This window comes from Calypte anna, chromosome 1 (genome assembly GCF_003957555.1).
Source record: "Calypte anna isolate BGI_N300 chromosome 1, bCalAnn1_v1.p, whole genome shotgun sequence".
Lineage (NCBI taxonomy): Eukaryota > Metazoa > Chordata > Aves > Apodiformes > Trochilidae > Calypte > Calypte anna.
This window is the reverse complement of record NC_044244.1, coordinates 165802294-165827675: the sequence shown is the minus strand read 5'-3', so window position 1 is coordinate 165827675 and position 25382 is coordinate 165802294.

Here is a 25382-nt window from a genome sequence, read left to right as displayed (position 1 = left end):
ATGAAGTTTAGAACCGTATATGAACAAAGGAAATGGATTTGAAACAGCCTCCAGATGCAGATAGAAAGCTTTTTTGGCACCTGATATTTTAGTGAAAAAAGAACTTTGTGAGTGAATGGTTAAAATAAACAAGAAAGTAGATGTAAAAATATTTGCAAGAAAGGGCAGCAAGAAGAATAACACTGCAAGTCTGATTTTAGAGTATGCAACTGTTTTTTTCTTTCTGACAAGTGGTATTTTCATAAACTAAGAAGTTTCTGATATATCAGTCCAGATGACTAGCCTCAGTAGTTGACTATCTGCTTCTGATTATGACCAATGCCAGCTGAAAAAAATACAAGCAAACCCTAAAATTTAAGGTATAATCAGGAATAGAAATAACATTATTCTTTGCCCTCTTTTGAATTACAGAACTACTCTAAATTTAGTTTACTTAGCTAATTGGTGAATCACACTCAGATCTAAATCTAAAGAAAAGCAAAATAGAAAAAGTAGTTTAATAAAACAACTTAGTAAAGATGGTGATATATATTAAAGAGGTTCAAGAAAAATGTTCAAGTCCATAAAAAAAAAACCTCTAAAATATTTTACCTCTGTGTTTGGTAACTACATTTTAAGGGACTAAGAATGGTAATATTTTTAAAAATCTACTAGCTTTTCCAGGAGGAAGAAAAAAACCACAAGCTGCTTAATTTTACTGTGGCATCTCATCTTTTAGTTGATATTCTTTTCTTCATTTAGGATTAATATATTTTAGCCTTTGAATTTTATTCTGAGTTTAAGGTGAAATACAGCTAAACCAAGTTTGCATAGTTTGCAACTAAAAACTTAAATGTTTTAAGAATACAATCTAATCTGAAACTAAATAAAAATCACATGTCTAAAGGGTATTTTTTTAAGTTTTAGATAATTGCTTATTAAATATCTGCTTATTAATATTTTTAATAGTGTGATTTAATTCAAATGCATGGAGCATGAAAACATTTAAGCATAATATAATTAGTTCAGTTTCTAGATGATCAAATGTCAGATTTAACATTACTGTCGTCCACCATTAACTCAATGAAATGAGTCCACTGCTTCCCTCATCAGAGCATCATATTTCACAAATATTGTGCCACTTTTCTACCTAGTACAGAACTGTCTAATATTTTAGTTTGAATACTGTCACTTTTAAGAGTTTTGTGTGCTCACTGTTCCTCCATCATCCTTTGATATATGCAAGGCAAAAGCTGCAGCAAAAGTGAAAAAACTTTTCCATTTGACTTGCTCTTCAGAAGAAAAGTTTTGCTTAGATATGGGTTGTTTTACAAGATGGCAGCTGCAAACATAACTAAGGTGCCTTTCAGTGTTATTTTGGAAATAAAAGTTGTTACAGGCTTGGTTATTTTGTTGTTGGTATTTTGTTTTTTTTTCTTTGTGTCATATGAGATAGAATTGAAACTTATAGAAATAGTTGCAGTAACAACATTACTCTCTGATTTGAATATCTCTTCAAACAAAATCTACTCTTGAGGTCTCTTATTCTTGAAGTTTTTCAAGTGAAGTACCAGATATAGACATCATTTAAATTTCTGTGGACTTAAAAGTCACTTAAGACTGCAAGCACCACTTTTTATTCAAAGGTTTCAAATGAAATTATAGTTGCTTCTTTTTCCCATCTCCAATTGTAGATTTTGATTCATACAGTGACTGAAGCTGCTCCCTGCTGACAGTATGCTTGGTAAAGTATAGATGCCTTCTGTGAAGTTATCTGTTATTCCATTTGAGCCTTGTGACTGAGAAACAAAGATTAAATGAAATAAGAGAGACCCTGGATACAAGGAATTTGCTATAGACAGAAGACTTGTAGACTCACAGGGATGTGATGGAAGTTGGAAATGGATAAAGAGAACTTAGAGTGGCCTGAAGAAGTTCAACAGTGTGATGGCTAAAGATGTAGGAGAGGTAGGAAAGGAGCAAGATGTTAGTTAACAGAAGTTAATAAACTGAAGATGATATCTACTACTGAGTAGAAGTAAAGGGTAATCTAAGGTAGAACAGACAACTGGATTTAGAGAGCCATAATGCTGTAGGAAATTTTCACCTATGCTGATGTAATATGGGATTTGATTTGATTAATAACAAACATATCTGGTATGCATTCATTGTGAACTGCATTTTTTGATACTGTACATGGTACTCGTTTTACCGTATTTCAGAAATTGCAATTTTAGGTAGTAAAGTGTCAGTAAGTTATCCATTGTCCACTCACAGTCAATGAAGAAAAGCAATGACTGAAGTATGATTCACATGTTCTGCTTTGGATACTTGTCTTAGTATGGTACAAGTTACCTTTTGGAAGTGTAAAACATTTTAAAGTCTAAAATTAGGCCAGAGGAATTTTGCCCTGAGATGTTGAAAAAGGATTCTTTTTACAGGAAGTCAGTTTGCATTTCATACTGTGTTTTCATTCTAAAGTAAACAAAGCTTTAAATATGAAGCACTAGGTAACCCCAGCTGACCAGCTTTAGGGAGTTTAGAGGTAAGCACAGAACTGTGTGACATGGGCAGGCCTATTTTCATGTGTATAAGGAACACCAGGTAAGGACTTCCAAGGAGATTTTTCCACTCATTTATCTGGACAGGTTGAAACTCAGGTAATACTGTAAAAGGGATATGACTACCACTTTGTATGACTACCACTTTTGTAGATGAGTATAAGCAAAGTCAGAAGAATAATTATGCTTCTAGAAATGACTGAATGAAAGCATTTGCATTTGCTTTTCAGCTCTTTATATTGATGTGAACAAAGAGTTTGTCATATCAACTGCCTAGTGGCAACACTACATCATTTGGAATCCAAGGACAGGTCTCGAGCTATTTTCCAGTTATTGTTCTGCTTGACCCTCACAGCATGGCTGTGTGAGCAGTGGGAACAAATCTCTTCTCTATCTTTGTAAGCTCTCAGAAGAGTTAACACAAGAAGCCATGCTCTGGCTGTCTTGGCTAGAAATACATTTTTTCATAAAGTGAAGCTTTGAAAAGGTTTGTGGGGAAGAGGAAGAACACAGAGACGGCAGAGGAACAGCCCCTCATGTCATGTACTATCACAGCCTCACTTGCAAAGAGAATGCTTATCCTTTTTCAATGAGCTGTGCAGCAATAATTCTTGGCTTCGTAGTTAATGTTTCACCTCCATTGCAGTTATAGTACTACCAAAGTATTGCAAGTTTATATTGAAGATTCTTGAAGATGGTATTGTTTTGTTTTGTCATTGTACTTGTTGTTGTTTTTTCTTCTTCTAGTTTAAGATTCTTCCATGGTTGTAGTGCAATCGTACGAAATGGCTAAATTTGGGTCCCTGAAAGGCATGTACAAAAACTCTAACAGTAAAAATTTAGTTGTGAGTGATTGCTAACCACTGACAACTATTGTCTAATACTCTGTTTATACTAGAGGAAGCTTGAAAAAACATGATAGATGAGTACTCACTGATTCTCTGCTACTACAGAGGAAGCAAAAAACTGAAGCAAGTGAAAAATGGAAACATCTTTTGTTTCTTATGCTTGGTTTGTGTAGCAAAAGAAGAAATTTACATTATGTGGAAGGATACCATGTGTCTTGACTCTACCAAAATCCTTATTTCAAGCAAAATTTTCCCTTGTGAAAACATTGTCCCTTCAATACTGTCAAGGCCAATGTCAGGTTGGATTTTCTGCTGTGCAGGTATCACTCAGGCAAATTAGTTCTGCCATAGGAGGTAGCCTAACCGGGACAATATTTTTTGAAACCTTTTCCTTTGTGAATCAGCATTTCCTTTGTTCACTATGTATAAATATACTAATGTTTTCTCTTTCCTCGATACTCTCATTTTTTAATCACTTGCTCTCACCTGATTAATAGAGATCTGTTTTTTTTGGATTTTTTAATTGCTTTTATTGAAGATACTTACATGACACTCATTGACCTCATTTAATTTTCCCTTTTAATTCAGTTACAGTCACAACACATTTGTGAAATATGAGGTGTTGCAATAACAAACTTACAAATGTGAAATTTATGCACAGTGATTACATACATATTAACAGATCCCTGGGAACACAACAGAGGCCAGGTACTTCCTGACCATCTTTTGGCTAAACTTCACTTAGTGAAAAAAATGCAAATACAAGAGGTTCTTTCTCTTACCCAGCTATATGAGCACACAGTGTCCATTAAATCCTTAAAAACACTGAAACTCACATTCCTGATTGACCTGAAATATATGTTAAGCTGGGGGAAAATGTACATGTATTAACTCTTCCAAGTAGAATCTGGCCATGGGATAGTAAATGGATGAGAGTATAAAAGTCAGAGTAAAGAGCATGGGAGCTGTACCACAATTGGTATAGCAATATTGGAGAAATTAATCTAACAGAGGTGACCTAAGTTCCTTTTTGCACAACAATTAGAATGGTTTTGTCAGAAAATACTAGTGAAAATATTTTTTTAAGAAACCAGCTCTCAGGGAGACTTCTACTTTCTTAAGGTTCAGTTGGCCTGCATTTAACCAAATATGTCAGTGAGCCTTCCATTCTGTAAAAATAAAAGAGCTCCTGTGAGGAGTAGTAGCTCCTACTCTACTTGATGAAGGACTATCTGACCATAAAGTTTTTGCACTGAACTTGATACAATTACACATAGCATGTTTCCAGTCCTGGTGTATCCTTGGGTATAAAGGAGAAAAAAATGGAAAACCTGAAAGAAGGTTGAAGGACTCTTCATTACAGGTTTTTCTAGGCATCTAGTTTTACTGGATAGTACTACCATCATACTGTGAATAAAAATGTGCTCTGAAATTAAGTTTCCCTTTCTTTCTTAAGATTTTCTGACTTTTAAAGCAGTTTTTTAGGCCATAGTATTTCTAAAAGGTTGGGAAAGACTTTGACCTAGAAGACTGGTAAAATATTTCTCCTTCCAATTTGTATTTAGCTTTTTTTGCATAAATTAAAGCTTTGTGAACAAAGATGGGTAGATTTAGTGCATATTTTTTATTGGTTTATTCACAGACCTCCTTTCAAATGTTGGAAGACATTCTTCCCAACCTTATAGTAAGGTGCATGATTATTTGTATTTACTTTTGGTTCTTGAATATTTTATCCTGATTTAACCTTCTTGCTCACTGTCAGTGTACTGCCCAGCCATCACTTCTTTTGAAACAGACTTTGTTCTTCTTCTGTCTCTGCCAAGAACAATCATCAATAGTGTGGTGGTTACCAGCATACTAAACTTGTCATGGTGTTGGCAAAGATGTATTTTTTCTCATCTGTGAACAGAGCCCACATTTATTTACCTCTAGCCTGTACATATGGATGCACATAGCCTCTTTTTTCTTATGAAGAGATCTTGACTGTGTCCTGTTGGGAAGATGCCATTAAAGGCAGGCTGCAGGCAGGAAACTAGGGTGATAATCCTTTTGGAGGTAGGACATCTGATCCTGTCCCATTGCCCCATTCAGAAGCAGGGAAGCCAGGGTTCACCCACAAAGGAAAGACTCAGCCCCAAGCTTTGGGCACCTCCCTAGTGATGGGGAGGCACTCTGGGACAGGTAGACCTAGCCTGGGGAGCCCGTGGCCAATGGGGTGCTGGAGGCTGTCCCTGAGGTGGCATTACCTGATGGTAAAGACCTGATGGCCCCTGGAGGCTGACATGGACTTCTGGGCTACAGGCCTCCTGGGACGCTGGACAAAGGTATACAGGCTCACGGCAGCTTATTCTGTATTGAAGAAAAAGTTATGTCTAACACAACTCTTGATAATGATGTTCCTGTCTTGTCTGACAGGGTTCTACATGGCCCTTCCAGAGCAAAGAGTTTGGACCAGATAATCCAGATTTCTTCCAACCTCAGCCACTCTGTGTTTCTGTGCTGCTGATGTTACTGTTGTCATAAGGAAAACCTGGTTCATAGTCTGAAAAAATGTGATTGTATCTGTCCATTTTGAAGATCTAGTGAACAGAAATCCTTTTCTCCATAGCCAAAAAACAAGTCACAAAAAAATTTCTGTATTGTTAGCACTTTCCATCTTCAGACCCAACAGCAACAAGTTACAAAGCTATTTATGGAGAAAACAAATTATGTCCCAGCACATCTTTGTTGTTTGGCATCTTTGGCCAAACTGGAAGTTTACTATGCTGCCAGTAACTCATTTCATGAATTTAAAGTTTTCTGATGTAATTCAGGGCTGTACATACAGAGAAATTTCTAAACCAGGGAAGTCCTTGCATATACAAGATTCATATAGAATATCTGGTCAGATCAGAGCCTAGCAGTGTGAAAAGGTAGATTTATGATGCCTAAAGTGAAATTTCAATGGGCCTGAATGATCATTCAAGATGCATATTTTATTAAGTGTAATTATTCTCTTTATTATCCATAAGAAATTATGCATCCTTTGTTGGTTCAAGTTACCTGTACAGTTTTGTGAACTAATAACTCCTTGACTACCATTAAGAAATTACTAATTATGGTTAGAAACAACTAAAAAGGAAGCTATAAGTGACACATTCATTATTCCTAACCTCTGAAAACCAAATTTCAATTTCTTCAATGTATTATCAAAAACATAAAGTTGAAACTACCATTTCAGCATGCAAAATTCAGATTTTTATTCAAATTCAATGTATTAATGTTGTAATCCAATCACTTCTATGTCTACATATGTACTAAACTACTATGTCATGTTTTCTCTGAAGTTAAGAGAAAAAAAAGATGAGGTCCAAAAAGAGCTAGTTAGGATACTTGTTTGAGAAAGGGAAATGGGATGAGAAGAATCTGAAGTAAAATGTTATGGCAGAGAACAAGGAAAGTAGAACCTGGCAAAAAAACCCTAAACCAAAAAAACCAAACTTATTTGTCAAGACAGTGGACATTGGGAGAGGGAGAAAAATCAAAGCATGTACATACTGAAAGAAAACTAAAAGATAAAACCAGAGTATTACAAAAAACAAACAAACAAACAAACAAAACTTTGATAAAGGATGATATTAAATTACATGCAAGAATGTCTTCTTCCAGCAGAAGACAATCCTTGGATAACTGTGTTTGCTGCTCACCACAGGGAATGTTGTCTATTTTTTTTTAACCTTAGATCAACTTGACTAGCCACATATGTGCAGTTATGTTATGCAAATTCCACTGACAATGCTTTTAGGCTATAAAATTAAGTACTTAATGAAGAGAATTAAAACACGAAAGCCCTTGATTATGAGTTTGTGGATTTTATTGAGTAAATACTTTCAGTAGGGAAACCATACAACTGCATCCAGCTTTGATCATCACAGATAAGGATAATTTAACGTATTTACAAAAAACATTTTTATTTAATATTTGATTACATGTTTCGCATTGGAATCTATGGAAACTGAAAATCTGTAGATGATCAATAGATCATCTACAGATACATAGATGAGTGTCTGCCTGATGAAATACATTGATGAGAAGTATAAATATCACCATCTGTGTAGCTTGAATTTCACCATCTGCTTTTCATGTCTGTGGGTCCTATCTATCCACCCAAAATTCTTGATAATATAGGTGATGAACTCAATAGCACTACCTGTAGATTCCATGAAGAATTTCAGAAGATACTGAGCTCAAGGATTATGGGAAATACTGGGACCCGAAGGGCCGAGGGTTTCTATGCAAAGGAAACCTCTTGCTAGACCTCACAATTGTTTTGATGAGGTGAGTCTCATAAGATCAGTTAAATAATGAATGATAAAATTTATCTTGAGTGTCAAGAATATTATTTTCATGTATTATGTTCTTAGTAGCATTTGTTTATACTGGAATTTTAAAGTGGTCTACCAGGGTGGAAGAAAATCCTCATCAATTTATGCTTCTAAAGCTAAGGTCATTCAGTGTCCAGGTTTGCAAAAGAAGGGCATCAGTTGCATCGTAAACCTCACTGCATTAAAAACAAGGAAACAAACAAAAAAAAAACAACTCAAGAGAGTTCTTGAACAATGGACCTGATGTTGTTTACCTGCTCTCCTCTTTCCATTTCCCATCGTTCATCTGTTACACTGTTGATAGGCTAAACAGGCTTCTAATCCCAAAACATGGGTACTCCACAATATGTTTGACTGTGTGAGTCTAGTTTCTGGCTTTTCTGACTCATCCCTCACCCATCTATCTGGCTGTGTATGACTAAGAGAGAGTGATGTATTTGAACTCAATTTAAAAAAATACCAGTGCGTTATCTGAGAGTGCTAAAAGGCTGAATCAAATGTTGCAGCTCACAAACTGTTCTATTTTATCATATACCACTTAGGAAAATCAGTTTTAATGGATAGTCTTCTTCATATCAGCTCAAAAAATCTTGAGTTCAAATTACAGATTCGACCAGTGTCATAGAGTTAAGAAATGCTTACATATAAAAAACAAAAAGCAAGTAACATCTCTTTTAATCCTTGGCAATTCAAGGGAAAGGGATAATTTTTATTTGTTATAATTCCAGAGGATTCTTATACATGATATGGCAAGTTAAAATTAATAAGATTACTGTGAACAGATGACAATTTATTTGTGATAAATCTAAAACAAAACCCCTTAACTATGGGGTTACATTGCACATGTTACATACAAAAGTTGACAGTTGAAGGTAGGCAAAATAAATAATCCAGTCAGAATGTGAGAAACAACCTATGACTACCAGTGTTGAGCCCATGGGCTATAGCCAGTCCTAGATTTTTGCTGGCATAATGTGTAACTTCAGATGCTGATCTGCAATACTTATGTTGGAACATAACAGAGAAACTAAATTTACTTTACTGTCCTTTCTCTGCTGCTTCATTTTTGTAACTCAAGGTAACAGCCATACTTAACTGTGTATTCAGTGGACATTTAACAGGGGATGAACGGAAGGAGGCATAGCAGTCTGGCTTTAATCCTAGAAACTGGCTTCCCAAATGTAGTTTAAAACATCTGAAGCAAAATTAAATTCTACAGCATAGGAGTAGGGAGAAGTAGACAAAACCTTCTGACTTTGGGAACCAAATTGTTTCTGTTAAAAATTACCTTATAACTTGTGGGGTACACTGCTAACTACATGTGTCTGTCATAAGATTAATGTCTAATTTGAAGTCAGCAAAATGTGGCTTTCCAGGGAAAATAAAAGAACAGTAGCACCAAAGTAAGTTTAGAGTTGCTTGAGAAGAGGAAGATTACCAATTAGGAGAAAAACTATCTTAATGAAACATCCCAAAAACAGACATGTAAAAGTCAGGAACTGAAGAAGTCAATCATATGAGCATTAAGTACAGTTACATACATTAACAGGAAAAAATTGTTTCTTAGAATGGAAAAAAATTTACTTATCAGTTATGTTAGACTTAAATGCATAGTAGTAGTATACCTTTTAAAGAATAAACTTCTTTAGGAGAAACCATGTATCTTAAATCCTCAAAAAGAGTGTTCCTAGGACTTACAAAATAATATGTATTCCTATGTTTTTATTTGAATGATTTTTATTTTTCTCACCTAACTTTCCTGCTCTTGTCAACCAGAAAATGTCCAAGTTATATTTTAGAGGTAGATAATTTTGTTCATTAATTAAATATTCTGCAATAAAATTCTTTGTTTCTCTGTTCTCTCATTTCTTACTTTGTCTTGCTTGATTGTTTGGTATTCATTGGATTTATTGTTTTCTTACATTAGCCTCTGTGTAGCTTTGTTAGGAAAGAAGTACTTTTGGAAAACAAATTTAGAAAACATTGCATTCTGCTTTAGTAAAGATTGGTCTAAAATAGTATATTTTCTGTCATATTAATTTCCAACATATATGACCTAGATTTCAGTGGCATATTTCAGGTATCTTGTTTACATATTTCTGTAGTAGAGACACTATTCCTTCTTCCTAAACTTTTCAGAGTATGGACTGTGAATGTTAAGTTTCAGATGTTAATGCGTGAATCTGTTTTCCCTATTAGATGCTTGCATTTGGTTTGATATCTCAGTATTCTAGCTGGAAGCAGCAGAAGACTTAAAACTAAAAACACTTCTACTGAGGTGTGGCAAGATCTGATCAATAGTTCTTCTATCTTCAGTCAATAAAATGCTGAATATTTTAGAGCTGAGAAAATTTAGCATAGTACATGTATGCGGTATTTTTGATCCACCTTTTAAAATACATTTGATATATGTATCTGTCTAATTATGTATCTTTCTAATTACGTATCATCTTTTGAGAACTTTGAATTCTAAGAGAGGTGGAATAGTGTTGATCTATATTGTATGTGTTTATCATTTTTGTTCTTTGAAATAAATACAGGTTGTTCTATTTCTTTCTAAATTCGTAAGAAACACAAATATTTAAGCAAAAATACTCCTCCAAATAGTATTTAACAGGTAAATTAAGGACACAAACGACAAATTTTCAGGTACTATTTAATTTAAGATAAAAGTGATGCTTCAGTCAGTAATATTTTATAACAATGAGAAAGTTTTTCCAGTTCCTCTCTACTTATAAGCAAGGAAATATAGCTTTTCATTAATGGTTAAATAAACTAAAGTCCAAGAACATTCACTGTTTTTATACAGTCACTAGCAGAATCTTGATGTCAATACCTTTAGCCTCACAATACCTCTTAAAATACAATACAGTATCTATTAAAAGAAGATCTGGATGAAACAGAAACTAAAGTGTCCAACATCACAGTGGAAGCTTGTTGCAAACCTCATGTTTACTGATCTGCATCACAGCTCCATGCTTTATCCACAATATCATTTTTCACTTGCCTCAGAAAATCCCTTTTCACATACTGCAGAGATGTAAAATGGAAGGGTTTTTTTGAAATTCGATTGTAAATTTGTAAATTTATTTTTGATAGAAGCTTCCCATCTTCCTAGATTTTTTTCTATCCTTTAAATTGAAACTATTTGTGAGAAAAAGGTTGTTTAAATTTTCTTTTCATTTAAAAAGCCTTTTTAAAGGCATTCTTCTTTTAGAGGTACATGGACCACTTCAAATTTTCAAGGTTCTTGTAATTTTAATGGGAACCTTAAATCTTTACATATCCATATTTCTTACAAAGTAGGAAAACTATTAGCTATTAACTTCTAATTAAAAATCAAAACCCCGCCCTGTTTCCTGCCCTGTCCCCGCCCCCACTGAGAAAACCATATCTTTTCAGTAAAATGGTCTATAATGCCTTCTCTTCTCTTGCCCCCCATTATTTTACCTCAACTGTAAACTTTTTAGCTCAACTGTAAACTAAGAAATATAGGTTCTTAGGAATATTCTTCAAACAAGTAAGTTTTATAAGCTAACTGATAAATATTTCTCTACTGGGGCTTATTTCCTTTTACACTAGTGTCACATTTTCTCTATTCATGTAGGGTATACACTGACCTATGTAATTGCTTCTACATTAGGATCTAAGGTGGTTCTCCAGAGATTCCAACATTTCCTGAACATGTAGTAGTTGTGATGGAGCTCTTCCTATACAGTTTTGCATTGTTTCACTTGTGAGTGATAGCAGAGCTGTCAGCAAGGGTTCCTACAAAGCTGCTCGATCAATATTGATTTAAAAGGGAAGCAAACTGTGATATCACAGCCACTTGAAAATGAAGGGCCATTTCAGAAAAAGATTTTCCAAACTTCTTTTCTGGTTCTTTTGTCTTTTTTATACTACTAAATTTTCTTATAGTATTAAATATAGAAAAATAATTTTTTTCTTAAATTAGCTACATGATAATATACCAGTTCCTGTATTTATGTTCTTTACCTTAGAGAAATCATCATAGGAGTGAAATAGAAGTCTGAAAAGAGGATATGGTAATTGGGTCTGCCTTTTAAACAAGATGAAATGTTTTACTAAGTAAATTATGAAGTACTGTAGATAACTTTTCTATTATTTTCTCTAAATTGCGGAGGAGATAAAAAGATAGTGAGAACACAAAATCCGAACTTACAATAAACCCATTTTACTATGATTTTTAATCTAAGCATTTTAGTTGAGTGATCATTTTCTTACTTCAGTGGGAATTTAAAGATTTGTAACCCTTTGAGATGACCCTTGGTAGCAAGTTTTCTGCTGAACCTAATCTGAAGTACCAACATTCTTATTGCATTATAAAGAGGTGGCATATTTGGTACTGTGTGCCTGCAAAGTTGCTTTAAAGGATACTCAGGCAAAGTTATAACACTTGGTGCATATATAAAGTATGTTCTTTCCTACTCCAGTCTGAGCTAGTGTTGGTGTTTAGTTAAATTTAGAACTTACCAAATTTGCTCAATGAACTCCTAAGGAATGCAGATTACCATAATGAAAGTGGATCTTTTTTGTCATTCAGTATATGCCTTTTTAATGCCCTGCTACCATATGTTATAGTTACTATTACAGTGGTACAGGTATGCAACTGTATTCTTTCTAGGGTATGTAAGAAGTCCAAAGTAAAAAACCTTACTATATCTTATTTCCTTTCATTAAACATAAACCTTTATTATGTATTTCCAGTATTCCTAAGCAATGAGGCAACTTCAGACCTGACGTATGCATGCACTCTACACTGTATTTGATAATATTTTGTCTTGGTGGTATTTGTTTGCCTGCCTTACATTACTTATTTCAGCTGTGCATTCAGTACATGTATTGATACATATATATAGCACAGAAACAGAGTCATAGTTTAATAGTTTGAAGGATTAACGCCATGCAGTATCCAAATGCCCTGGAAAAAAAGAACATTCAAAATACAAAATGTATTCATAACAGGATACATCTCTATTAAATTTTTTTCTTTTTTTTTTAACTAGGCTGTAGGGAAACAAGTGCTTCCTTCTTAACAAAAACAGGGCTAATTTTGTAATTAAAGTATCCACATAAAATCACTAACTCTGTACGAGGACATTACTTTTTAAATGTGCAACTACAGCTTATGTAGGCAAATAAGAGGCCTCTTGAAAGCAGTCAGCTTTAGACGCCAGTAGTAGTATACAAGAATAGCTGCCTCATCCTCTTAATTTCCTTGAACAAATATAACTTCTGCATTTTAGGACATCACATAAGACATTATCCTTTGAATGCTTGTCCGGTCTTTCATAGCATTTTTAGCATTTGTCATGAGTAGACTGCCAGAAATAGTGGGGTTAGCTGGTTCAGTGCTTCTCTTGCATTTATATGAATCTCAGTTGCACTTTTGAAATGCAATATGGACATAACTTCAAAAATTAAGTCAGAAAACTCTATCCTGGAATAGTACCAACTTTTCTCCAAAGTAGTGTTAGAACCATCTTTATTTCAGAGGCTGTGAAATTCTGTTGTCATATAATTAGCTTTTGAAAATGTAATTAGTTTTCATAATGGTGTAGGATTAAACACTAAATGCTGCATTACTAAATCAAAGGTCATTGTGTGTTGCATAGTAAATCATGGGGTTTGACTATTTCTACACCACACAATGCTGTACAACATAAGGAATTATCATGCAGCCTAGTATGTATATAAAGAACAGGACGGCATTATACAGATATACACTTGGGTTTTGGCATCAGAGAAGCCTCCTAACAGGATTAATTGGTTCTGGCACAGCACAAAGCTGGCACAAAGAGTACTGCTATTAGTTCCAGTCCCAGCTTGTGCTGGGTTAGTTTGAGTGTCTTTGTATGGAACAGAGTAATGCAGTGTAGATCTTTATAGGTTATGAACCCACTCGATATATACGAAGGTACAGTTTTTTAAGTGATGTAACACCTATGCTATTTTACCTCATCTGACTGTGACATACTTAGGTTTACTTACTAAGTTTATTTGCCATGTGGTAGTGGTAGCTGATAATGAACTGAATAAACATCTGGATGTGGATATTTCACCCCAACTTTATCTTTATAGAAAGATTCAGAAGAATGGATCAGCACATATCAACTATCAGGAATAGTTTAAATGAAGATAAGTTAATTTCTCATTTGCTTAAATATTGAGAATGTAGTAAATCAATTTTTTTGCACCCCACCACTGTATTCTTAACTATGATATCCTATTTTATTTGTTTTTTTGGAGTGGGAGCTAATTAAAGTTTTCACTTCCCCCTCTTCCTCCCTCCTCACCCCAAAACAGATGGCATAATAGATGGCATTTTTATAAAAAACACTTTCTTTATAAAAAGACTTCAATCAACAAAAATCTAAAACTATCACTTGCAAACCATTTCACTGGTAAAGGAAGAGCCATCCAAGGCCAGATTTTATGAATAAAAACATGGGCATATAAACAAGATATCTTCTCACCTGTGTATTCAATCAAGAAAAGGTACCATGTTGGATAATTGGCTACTATTTATCAAATTCCAGGTGTATTTTTTTTATTCTCTTTAAATATGACATTGCTGTTATGTGAGCATAGATGGATAAACTATATCGCATTTACAATATAGTTGGATTTGCCATAACTTCCTATATTTATAGTTTGACATAGAACATAGATAATATCCTATTGATCCAGTTTTCTTTCCTCATGTTTTCATAGTAGCTGTGTGCTAGAAGTCAGACCTTGATTAGACCTTCATACAAGAACTTACAGTTTATTCCTGCCTCACTGGTTATCTTATTGACTGGACACTATATATGGATCAGTCATCATAAGCCTGACTAAATGGCATCATCACCAATTCACAAAGATTAATGTAAAGAATACAAAACTTTCCCTAGTTCTCAGTGTTGGACAGATGAATGGAAGCCCTTTTCTTTTGCCATTTTTGGAGGGAGCAGATTTCATTTAGAAATCCAATGTGCACTTAGTGTTGCTGACAACTAAGACATGTCTGATCATGGAAAAGAAGTCGCTTAATCTTTATCTCGAAGGCTGCTCAAACTATGCTTTTTTGTTTGTTTAAAAACTGCTTGTGACAGGTGTGTTCATTTTATTCTGAATATGAAGAGAAACATTATCTTCATTACTGTATCTTTCACTGTTCACCCTCAACAAAGTCATCTGCTTTCCTGGTGACAGCCTCACAGTTCCTGAGTAGCAATTTAAGCAACAGAAAACTCCAGGCATGTCCTGGAGGGTGGGATTTAAACTTGTGCAAATACATTTTGAAAATTCATGTCATAATATGTTTAAACTTATTACATGTTTTTTAATACCATTTACATTTGCAACAGGAGGTCTATTTCTCTGAGTCTTTATTTCTTTCATTATTTTGCTGATTTAATCTCTGTGTTTTGTGATTTGCAGCAGATAGTAAAAGCTGTAGAAAAAAAAAAAAAAATAAACCCACCAATACAGCATGTGATGGAACAATCTGAGAGAATAGCAAAGCAAATCAATAAGAGATCAGTATGAAAGCCCAGCAATTTTTAGGCTTCTACACTTTTTCTATCCTTTATTGTTTTTATTGTTATTGAGACTCTAAAACTCTCATCAAGACAGAGAAAGTCTAACATAAAGCTTGAAAAATATTCTACTGTATTTTGGATCTTTGTGTTGTTTAGACTATTACAAGCATTTAGTCTGAAGCAGACTCTTCTTTCCATTTTTTTCTTTTCATATCAAAACAATTAATTTCACTTTTATTCAGCAACAAGATAGGCTCTTTTTCGTGTTTGGATCATGTTGCAAGGGTGGCACTTAAATCCAATAAAAGGACCATAACATGAAGAAGCACCTATACTACTGTGGAATGATATAGTGATAATTTAATACAATTATTCCTCACAGTGTTAAGAAATCAAACAAATCAAAATAGTGTTGCTATCTGGATGGCCTCTCAACAAGCACTCTTTAACCTTTGTTAAACGTCTTGTGTTTACTATGCATCAGCTCTAAAGATCTAGACAAATGAATTAATTCACCTTTATCCCCTTGAGAAACGCTATTGATTTTTATGAAAATGAATTAAACATTCACTGTCAATTAAGTTCTGTGTTTGCATTTTTAGAAGAGCTATCTTCTCACTGAATAAGAAATTTACCTGCAAGCAAGCACAGCAGATTGTTGTACTGTCCACACATTGGCATACATATTGGATAAACAAAACCCAATTACACTTTTGCTTATACTGCATCAAAATTACACAGTATGTTCAGACCTCTTTTTCTCAAGAACTGATGTAGCTAACTGTAGCTAAACTGTAGCTTACTGCATCATTCATCTTAAGTTATTTTTATTGCTTAAGCATGTAGAAATTAAGTTATTGAGAATAAAAATAACAAAAAAAAATTTAAAAAACATATTTTTTTGTTTTAAATGGTTTACATTTTATTTTTGCCCACCAGCTACGTGAGTTTCCCTCTTATTTCTATGATAATAAGTAGCTTATTTGTACTGCACATTATGGAAATATATTTTTCTTAAAGTTGCCTTGGTCATGGTTCTGAATAACTGCTTGGAACAATCATGAACACTTCTTCCTGTTCTTTCTCTCCCTTCATTTACACTAATATATTTGATCCCAGATGTCTCTTTTGCTCATTAGTGTGTTTAAATTAATTGCGTGTAGAAATCTGGAAGCAAACCAGAAAAACTGTATCACTTTTGAGAACAGATGATAAGCACAAAAATTTGAACTGGAAAGAAACAACACCTTTTCAAAGCAAGAAATACATTAGAAAAGATATATAGCTCCTATAGCAGATTTGTTACCAACCATAACCATGAGTTTATGTTTTGTTGTGAGGAGATACCAGCCTCTGCTCTTCATATATGCATCACACAAATTGCAAAAATAACAGGTTTTACAATTTAAGCAAAATACAATGATTTATTTAAATAAAAAAGAATGACACTGTGTTTGACAGAGAGGTTTGTACTGGAGGGCAAATTTGTAAGAGGGGGAGTTTTTTACATGAATGCGTCACTCTGGGGAAAGAGTTATTAAAAAAAGAAAAAGGAAAAAGAAGGCAATTAAGGCTTTTCAGCCTCCATTGTAGCCTAGGGGCTGGGATTTGGGGGGGAGGGGACTGTGGCTAATTCTTTTAATTGGAAGTAGTTTTGATATATTTTAAAAGAATAGAGAAATGATGGACCAAAAGACAATTAATAATTTCGATGTGTCCACATCAAGATTATATGGTAGTGTAGCCTCAGTAACTGACATGCACCAAGAATAACTGAAGTAAAGTATCTTAGGATTAGTAGATACTGAATATGGACATTATTACCTAAGTTTGTTTCAGAACTAACCTTTACAAGTAAATCTTTAATAAGCAACTAACATAATTACCTCTTCTATTTTGACTTACCCTGAACAGTCTAATTTTCCCATTATCACTATTTATTCTCTTCTGCTTGTTTGTGAGAAAGAGCTAATAATTTTTGTGCTTCTGAAAGATGTCTCTGCATGAATATGGTGTTCAATTTGTCTCCTATATTATTTGTTTCCCTTCAGTGCTTAAGTGATATGTAATCTAATCTGGGCCATCCTATTCTCACAATTTGTTTCTTCTGCTTTAGGGACATGCTATACTCCTGATTTAATCTATGGATTCTAGATGTAATCATGAATCAGGAAAACACTAACCCTCAGCTTTGATGAAAATTCAAGTACATCAGCTCAAGAAAACACAGCAAAGATCGCTGCATGTTTATGAATGTTCTCAGACTCTTTAAAATTCTTAGTATTTCATTCATCTGAGTCTGAATCTCTTGGGGATAACTCTGCATGAACCTAGGTATAATTAAAAAAACTTTAAGTTGCTCACATTTCCTTTTTTTTTTGCAGCAAACCACAGAGAAAATATTTTTGCAAATATACATTGATGAAGGAGGCACGCTTTAACTAGAAGATATTCTTTGGCAAGGCAAAGGTTAAAATGGTCTGTAAATTACTCAAAATTGAAGTTTTGAGATGTTTAGAAGTATAATCACCAATTTGTAGCTTTGCAAATGGAGATGGTAATATTCATGCAAAGGAAGGAAAGATCTGCAATTATGAGAGAGTTAATAAAGTGCTCTATTTAATAGAACATCATTTTGAGGAAGACAAATCTTTGTAAAGATATTTTTGATATGAACTGCCTTCCTGTGAGTATTCCACCCTTCCCTCTAGAACTGGTTCAAAATCATTAGCCTGAGTCTCTTATCCTTTGTGTTTATACATGACTGAAGTAGAGCAAAAAATCCAAACAAATCAACGATAGCACTCACGTATGCCTGGCTCTATGATCCACAGAGGAGATTCTTCTAAAATATACATATTTTTAAGAAAAACACAGAAAAAAATCTACATGTGGAGAGTTAGAAGAATGAAAATGTTCTTTAGTATTACTCTCTTTCTCAGTTCATAGAATCTCGTAATAATCAGATAGTTTTCCTATTTAATCCTTCAGCATAGGAATTCATGCACCTCACCTCTTAATCTTTAAAATATCATGCTACAGAATAAAAGGGTATTTTTTTTCTATAGTATTGTCTAAATAAGAGTTGGATTCATGAAATGTGAGAGAACTATCCACTTCCCAGAAATAAGTTTCTATTACACTGAATTTTCAGCTTTTTGCTACATTTGTGTAAATTTAATTTTATAAAACTGCAGGTATTAGAACTTCTGGATGGATGTGGTTGGAATTTTTAAGATAGGAAACAAAGAAATATGACTGACAGACCCCAGGGAAAATAATAGGATTTATTTATTTTAGTTCTTTTAATATCTTTTACGTATTGAGGGGGTTCAAACTACTTTATTTTTCCTAAAGTCATACTATATATTTTCCTTATTCTCCAACCTACAGAAAATGAAAAAACACTTTCTATAAAGTTAATTATTTTTTCATATTCAGCAGACTAGACACTAACCTGTTTGCTATTTAAAGGTTTGGTCATTTATTCACTTAATCTTATTCTTTCCATTTTCTAGTCATCAATGACAATTGTTACTCCTGTCCAGAAAAAAAAAGGTGTTAGTTTCCAGTGGCTCCAGTATTTCAAATCTCATGGAAGTTGTTGAAGTATGTTCAAGTCACTTATATCTCTAACAAAAGGATAAAATGTATTTCACTAGAATTATTTGCATTGTAAAAATCAATAAATATTACTAAAATATTATCTGTGGATCTGGTTAGTTATGTTAAAAACTCCCAGTAGGCAAAACACCTCACTTGGTATTACTAATTTTGTGAGTGAATTATTCTAATACAAGACTAAAAAGGCAGGATGTTATAGGCCTAATTTAATCTCTATCTAAACTGATGCTCAAAGTCATAATATCGGGCATATGGTGTAGAGAAACAAGATAAACCAGGTGCCTTGAGTTGCCAAAGAGTGGGTGTGAGTCCACCTGTGCCTGGTTAGGACAGGCCCCCTATTACCAGGGGGCCAATAAAGGTGGGACACACACCCACAGAGAGAAGCTCACTCTTGTGCAAGGCAATGGAGAGATCAGCAGCTCGTCGAGCCTCAGGAGCAAGAAAAGCTCCTCCCGCTACAATATGGCTCAGTGTAAATAAAAATGTTTTCCTTAATCATGGATTGAAACAAAGCATACAAAAGTGAACAAGTCCAATGATAAACTTTGGGGGAAAAATTGGGAAATTCTTTTTTTTCTTATTTTACTAACTGCATGTAACTTCCCTAACGACTTTCAGTTATGTGATTTTCCCTTAAATACATAAAGTTTGATGAACTTTTTCCGGGTTCCTGTAATTTTCTCTAGTATTAAATTTTCTAAATTTACTAAATTTTCTAAATTTACTAAATTCTCTAGTATTAAAATTTTCTCAGTATTAAAAATAATAAAATCCAATCAACTTCATAAAGGTGACATGCTGGTAATTCTGACTCTTCCTTCTTAGAATAATAGAATGATAGAATTTTCTGGGTTGGAAGGGACCATTAAGATCATCCAGTTCCGACCCCCCTGACATGGGCAGGGAGATCTGGTTGCTCTGAGCCTTGTAAAGCCTGGACTTAAAAGCTTCCAAGGAAGGGGCTTCCACCACCTCTCTGGGCAACCTGTGCCAGTGCCTCACCACCTTCATGGTGAAGAACTTCTTCCTAACTTCCAATCTAAATCTGCCCTACTCTAGACTGAATCCATTCCCCCCAGTCCTATCACTACCTCACTATCCTCAAAAGTCCCTCACCAGCTTTCCTGTATCCCCCTTCAGATACTGGAAGGCTACAATAAGGTCTCCTCAGAGCCTTCTCCTCTCCAGACTGAATAACCCCAACTCTCTCAGTCTTGTCTTCACAGGAGAGGTGCTCCAGCCCTCTGATCATCCTTGTGGCCTTCTCGACATGTTCCAGCACCAGATTTCTCCAGTTACCATTTATGAGATGATAAAGAAAAACTAGAGCATGAAGTACAGAGGTCAGAGTAACAAACCTCATTATTCCTTGCTTTTAACCTTTCACCCCATTGATAGAAAACTGAAAATATGTTGGAAATTCATGTGAGAAAATCTCTGTAAATGTGTATTCTGGAAAAGAATCATATAAATGGCAGCAGGTATTGAATATATATCACTATGTTTCAGTCTAAGAATTATTTTATCTTGATAATTATGTGTAACTATTCATATTAAGAATCTTATTTCAAAATTAACACTTTTAAGTCTAAGACATAAATGCTTTGCTGAAAAATTGTGATAGTTCTTCATTTGCATGAAATACAAAACTGCTAATTTTCATTAATGGCACATAAACTTTAGTGACCCAAGAGAACAAGCCAGGCTGAAAAAAAAATTAATTAAAAAAGTATAACAAACTAAAAATGGTAACAGTCTAACAGCTTGCCCATTTCCTTGGGCAACATGTGGCCAACAGATGATGTGATGTTTGGTGACAGACAAATTTTGATCTTCTTTCCTACTTTGAAATTCTATCCACTTGTGAAAAATTAACAATTTCATCAATATTAACAACAACAAAATCACTCAAATACAGAAAATATTCCTAATTTAAAAGATATGGGAATAAGGAAGGTTTGTGATTCAATATTCCTAATCTGATAACAATGATATATGGAGATATGGGTGGTAGAAGAGGTAAAAGTCAATTCTAATTTTTTTTACATCACTGCTCATTACCAACTATTTTGATTTACATTCTGAATCAGAAAACCCTCCTTTATGGTACTGGAAAATAAATAAATTTTTCTTCAAGTATTACCTGACATAAATTCCTTAATATCATTTATTATCTTCATTACAAATTAGACAATGTATTTATTTCTTCATATATACTTGTTAAAAAAACATTTGAATGTATAGATCAGGGAACTAGTGCCAAATAAGCAACTTAAACTTACTTTCTCCAGGTTTTTTTGACTGTTCCCTTCTGGTATTTCTCTACTTATTCCTGATTTTATTCTTCCTTCTGAGGTCTCTGCATACTGAAAAAGAGTCCTCTTATTTTAAGTATGATCTTTCAAGCAAATGTATCTAACACAATGCTCTTTGACTTTATGTCTCGTACACTTCAACACACAGCTACCTTTTTCATCATAGGAAAACTCAGAAATCAGAAAGAATTTATTCTATTTTATGTGATAAAGATTTTCTATTATTCCTATTTATATCACAGGCGTAGTTCAAGGGCAAGGTCTGTTCTATGCACAATAGAGTTATTGAAACTTGGTTTTCTACGTGTCCTTCTCTTTCATCTTACACTGCAAATATTTGTCAGCCTTGCTTTGCTCCTATTCGCTTTATATATGTCACTTTTAATTACAAAACATGGCAAATTTGTGGCATGTCTAAAATGGAATAAATGTCCGCTAGTTATCTGGCCTCTGCAAATGGACTACATGATAATTTAGCTCTGCTTGTCTTCAGTGCAGAAATCCACAGTTTCTAAAGAATGGTATTTAATAACTGGGATTGTTCTCTACTCAACTAAAAATTCCTAGTGCAATTGCTTTATTTATGTCATGGTTGGAAGTTACTAATTGATAGTTACAGATACTTATATGTATATGTGTGCATATACATATACATATACATAATTATGGTTTCATGTGCATATATTTAAAGGCAGGAAGAAGGCCTAATGGACAAAAAATGCTTGGAGGAACACACACAAACCGAAACATTTTTTTTTCTTTGGAAATCAAGATGAAGAAACTTTCATAGCTATAGACATATAGCCTTGATTCATCCATCTGTGCTTAATATACTTCTTGTGACTAGCCCTATTTATGTATAAATTTTGTAAAGGTCTTAGGATCTTATTGATTCCTATTTTCTTATTACTTTTAGAACACTGGGAAGTGTTACATAGCTAACACATCTTTTTAAAGCCTACTATCTTCTTAGCTTAAAGGTTTGTTCCGAGAAGAGCAATAAAGTGTTGAAAGGAGGCAAGGATCTAGATGCTCAACTCTTCTTGAAGTCGAGGAAGGTTATGCAATAAACCATCTGTTTCTCCAATCTTCTGTATTTCAAAAAATGGCTCTGAAGTGCCCAAGTTATTAAAATGTTTGACACTGTAGCCAAATGATTTCAAAACAATTTTTAAAGTTAAGCTCATGGGTATAAAACAACTCAGCATAGACTTCTTTTCTAATCTTAGGCTCTGTGACTGAAGCTTTTTATGTGAAAAATAGACAAGGAAGTAACAGTGTATTTGCATCTAGAAAAAAAAATATTTTTAATATTAAGGTGAGCTGCTTAAAAACATCAATGAGAGCTTTACATATCTATGTCTATAGTGAATTTATATCAATAGGAATTTCTTCATTAAGATGAAATTTGGTTTTGGGTTTTTGGGTTGGTTTGTAAATGTTTTTGGTTTTTGGTTTTTATTTGCTTCGGATGTTTTTTTGCTTTTTTTGTTTTTTTAAACTTATTTTAGCTAAAGGAGAATCTGACTAAGAAATGTGTATAGAGAATACATTATTCCTACACTACCCAGACCAGGCTAAAACACACAATAATTGCATGCCTTGCCAAGACTATACCATGAGTCTGAGGCAGAGCAAATGTAGAGAGACATTGTCAACCAGGTGCCTCGAGTTGCCAAAGAGTGGGTGTGAGTCCACCTGTGCCTGGTTAGGGCAGGCCCCCTATTACCAGGGGGCCAATAAAGGTGGGACACACACCCACAGAGGAGACCTCAGCTCACTCTGGTGCAAGGCATGGAGAGGCCAGCGGCTCGTCGAGCCTCTGGAGCAAGAAAGGCTCTTCCTGCTACGCTTCTACCCTGGAAGCGCTGTGTGGTGGCTGGAGTCCTGGAAGAGACCAGCAGCTCGTCGAGCTTCAGGAGCAAGAATGGCTCCTCCCGCTACAAGCAAAACTAGTTCTTTAACCTCAAGTCATACTGCAAATATATTTATAACTTTATGTTCATCTTTCTGAGAGCATATAGAGTTACTTCTGCTTTCATTAAAATTGTGATTTAAAGTTCTTTTCTTATAAATACTGTTCAGTGGAAGCCCATCCCTCCCCTTTCAGGCAATCCAATGGTCATGCTCTTTTGCATCTTTAAAGACATAAATTTCTTTTTACTTTTCTTCTTGTAATTGAATTCCTAGTAGTTTTTGAATACTCTGTTGAATGTAGGTTTAACTGCAAATCAGTTCTTTGCTCTTCAGATCATTCAGTAAGTAATTTGGTACAATCACTCAGCAAGTGATAGAGCTACTGGCAGACTGGTAAGTAATTCCAGTAGGATTTTCCCCAGTTTCCAGTTAAATTTTGTGAATCTCAACATTTTTTAATTGCTTCCCATGGTTCGGTTTGAATGACATTCATAGAAGACAATTTTAAAAAGAACAAAAATGTTCAAATTCAATTGCAGATACTTGATTTGTCCAAAAGACTTTATTGAATGTTCAGCTAAAGGTCTCTGTCATCAGTAGGGGGGGAGTCATGCTCTTCAGAAGCAGCCTTAAATCATATAATTTGGAATTCTGCCCTGAGTCACTCTGTGGAAGTTGTGTGTAAAGCAAACACACCGAGAGTAAATGTCTGATTTAAACAGAAAGTAGACATTTTGAATGTTGTCCATTTCACTTTCCACTCATTTATCTCAAGTGCATGTAAATATTTGCTCATTGTCATCCATCCACTGGAAAGAAAAGAAAACTTTCCATTTTGGGTTTTTTTTTGGTTTTTTTTTTGTAACTGAATGAAAGACTCAACCTATGCATTACATGTCAAGGAATTCCTCAGTAAATATACAACTTGTGTGAGAAGAGTGCTTGAAAAGTACTTTATGTTTATTTAAAATATTTCTATTTTTTACGTAATATTTTATTATGATTTAATGGCACAGCTTATGAACGGCACAGAATATGAGGCATCCTTAAATAATCTCCTAATGACCTTCCTAGCAAATTTAATTCTATCCTCCATGAGACATAATCAGGTCTGCAGAATGCAATCTATATTTTGGAGACAGAATAGACAGTTTAGGAAAAGTTATTGATGACAGTAAATTTTGAAACAGATCAAGAATTTATCGTTAAGACCAAATGTAAAACCTGATGACAAAACAGAAGTCAGAATATATTTATTCAGATGTACTATTGAGATGTAAGAGCAAGAAAAGCATATTTTAAGCAGAGTAAAGCTAGAACAATTTTGACAATAAATAAATATTTTAAAAATAAACACAATAAGTTGCAGTGATTACCTTACCTACTTTGCTAACTATTACCTGTGAAAACCTGGTAGCTGTTTTTTGAAAAGAAAATGAAGAAAGCAAGTTTCACATAATATTATATTCTTGTCAAGAGGTATATGTTTATCAAATAAGTGGCAATTTTCATAAGCATCAAAGTTATTGGAAGGCTCAACATAGCTTCTTATGTCCTAAATAGTAGCAACGTTAGTGCCTTAATGAAAGAAACCTAACCTTATTTCTTGCAAAATGTTTGGATTTGTACTAAAGCAGGGCACCCACTAAAGCCAGGAATATGGACCCACCTAAATGAGCCAGAAAAATGAGGGTAAATTCAAATTTGGTCGTGGGAAAGTGGCCTCAGAAGTTTATAGCCTCCATTGGGACTGGCTAATGCACCTACTATTATGGGAGTTTGTGCTCATGTAGCTTCATCCTCACTGTTCTCCTGCATGTTTACAAATATGTAAAGGGTGATGGTCAGGAGGATGGAGCCAGGCTATACGACCAATTATAGGACAAGGGATAATGGATGCAAGTTGGAGCATAGGAGGTCCCATGTAAACGTAAGAAAAAGCTTTTCCACAGTGAGGGTGACAAAATACTGGAACAAGTTGCTCAGTGAGGTGTGGAGTCTTCTTCTCTGAAAATATTTAAAACTCACCTGGACATGTTCCTGTCTGATATGCACTAGGTGGTCCTGCTCTGGCAGAGCCATTGGACTTGATGATCTCTTGAGGTCCCTAACACTCTGCAATTATATCTTTGTTCTAGAATAAAATGTGATTTTCTCAAATTAAGGTTCGCAGTCCTGAATTGTCCTCTGGTTTTCTAGAAAAACATTTTCTTTCAAAATACAG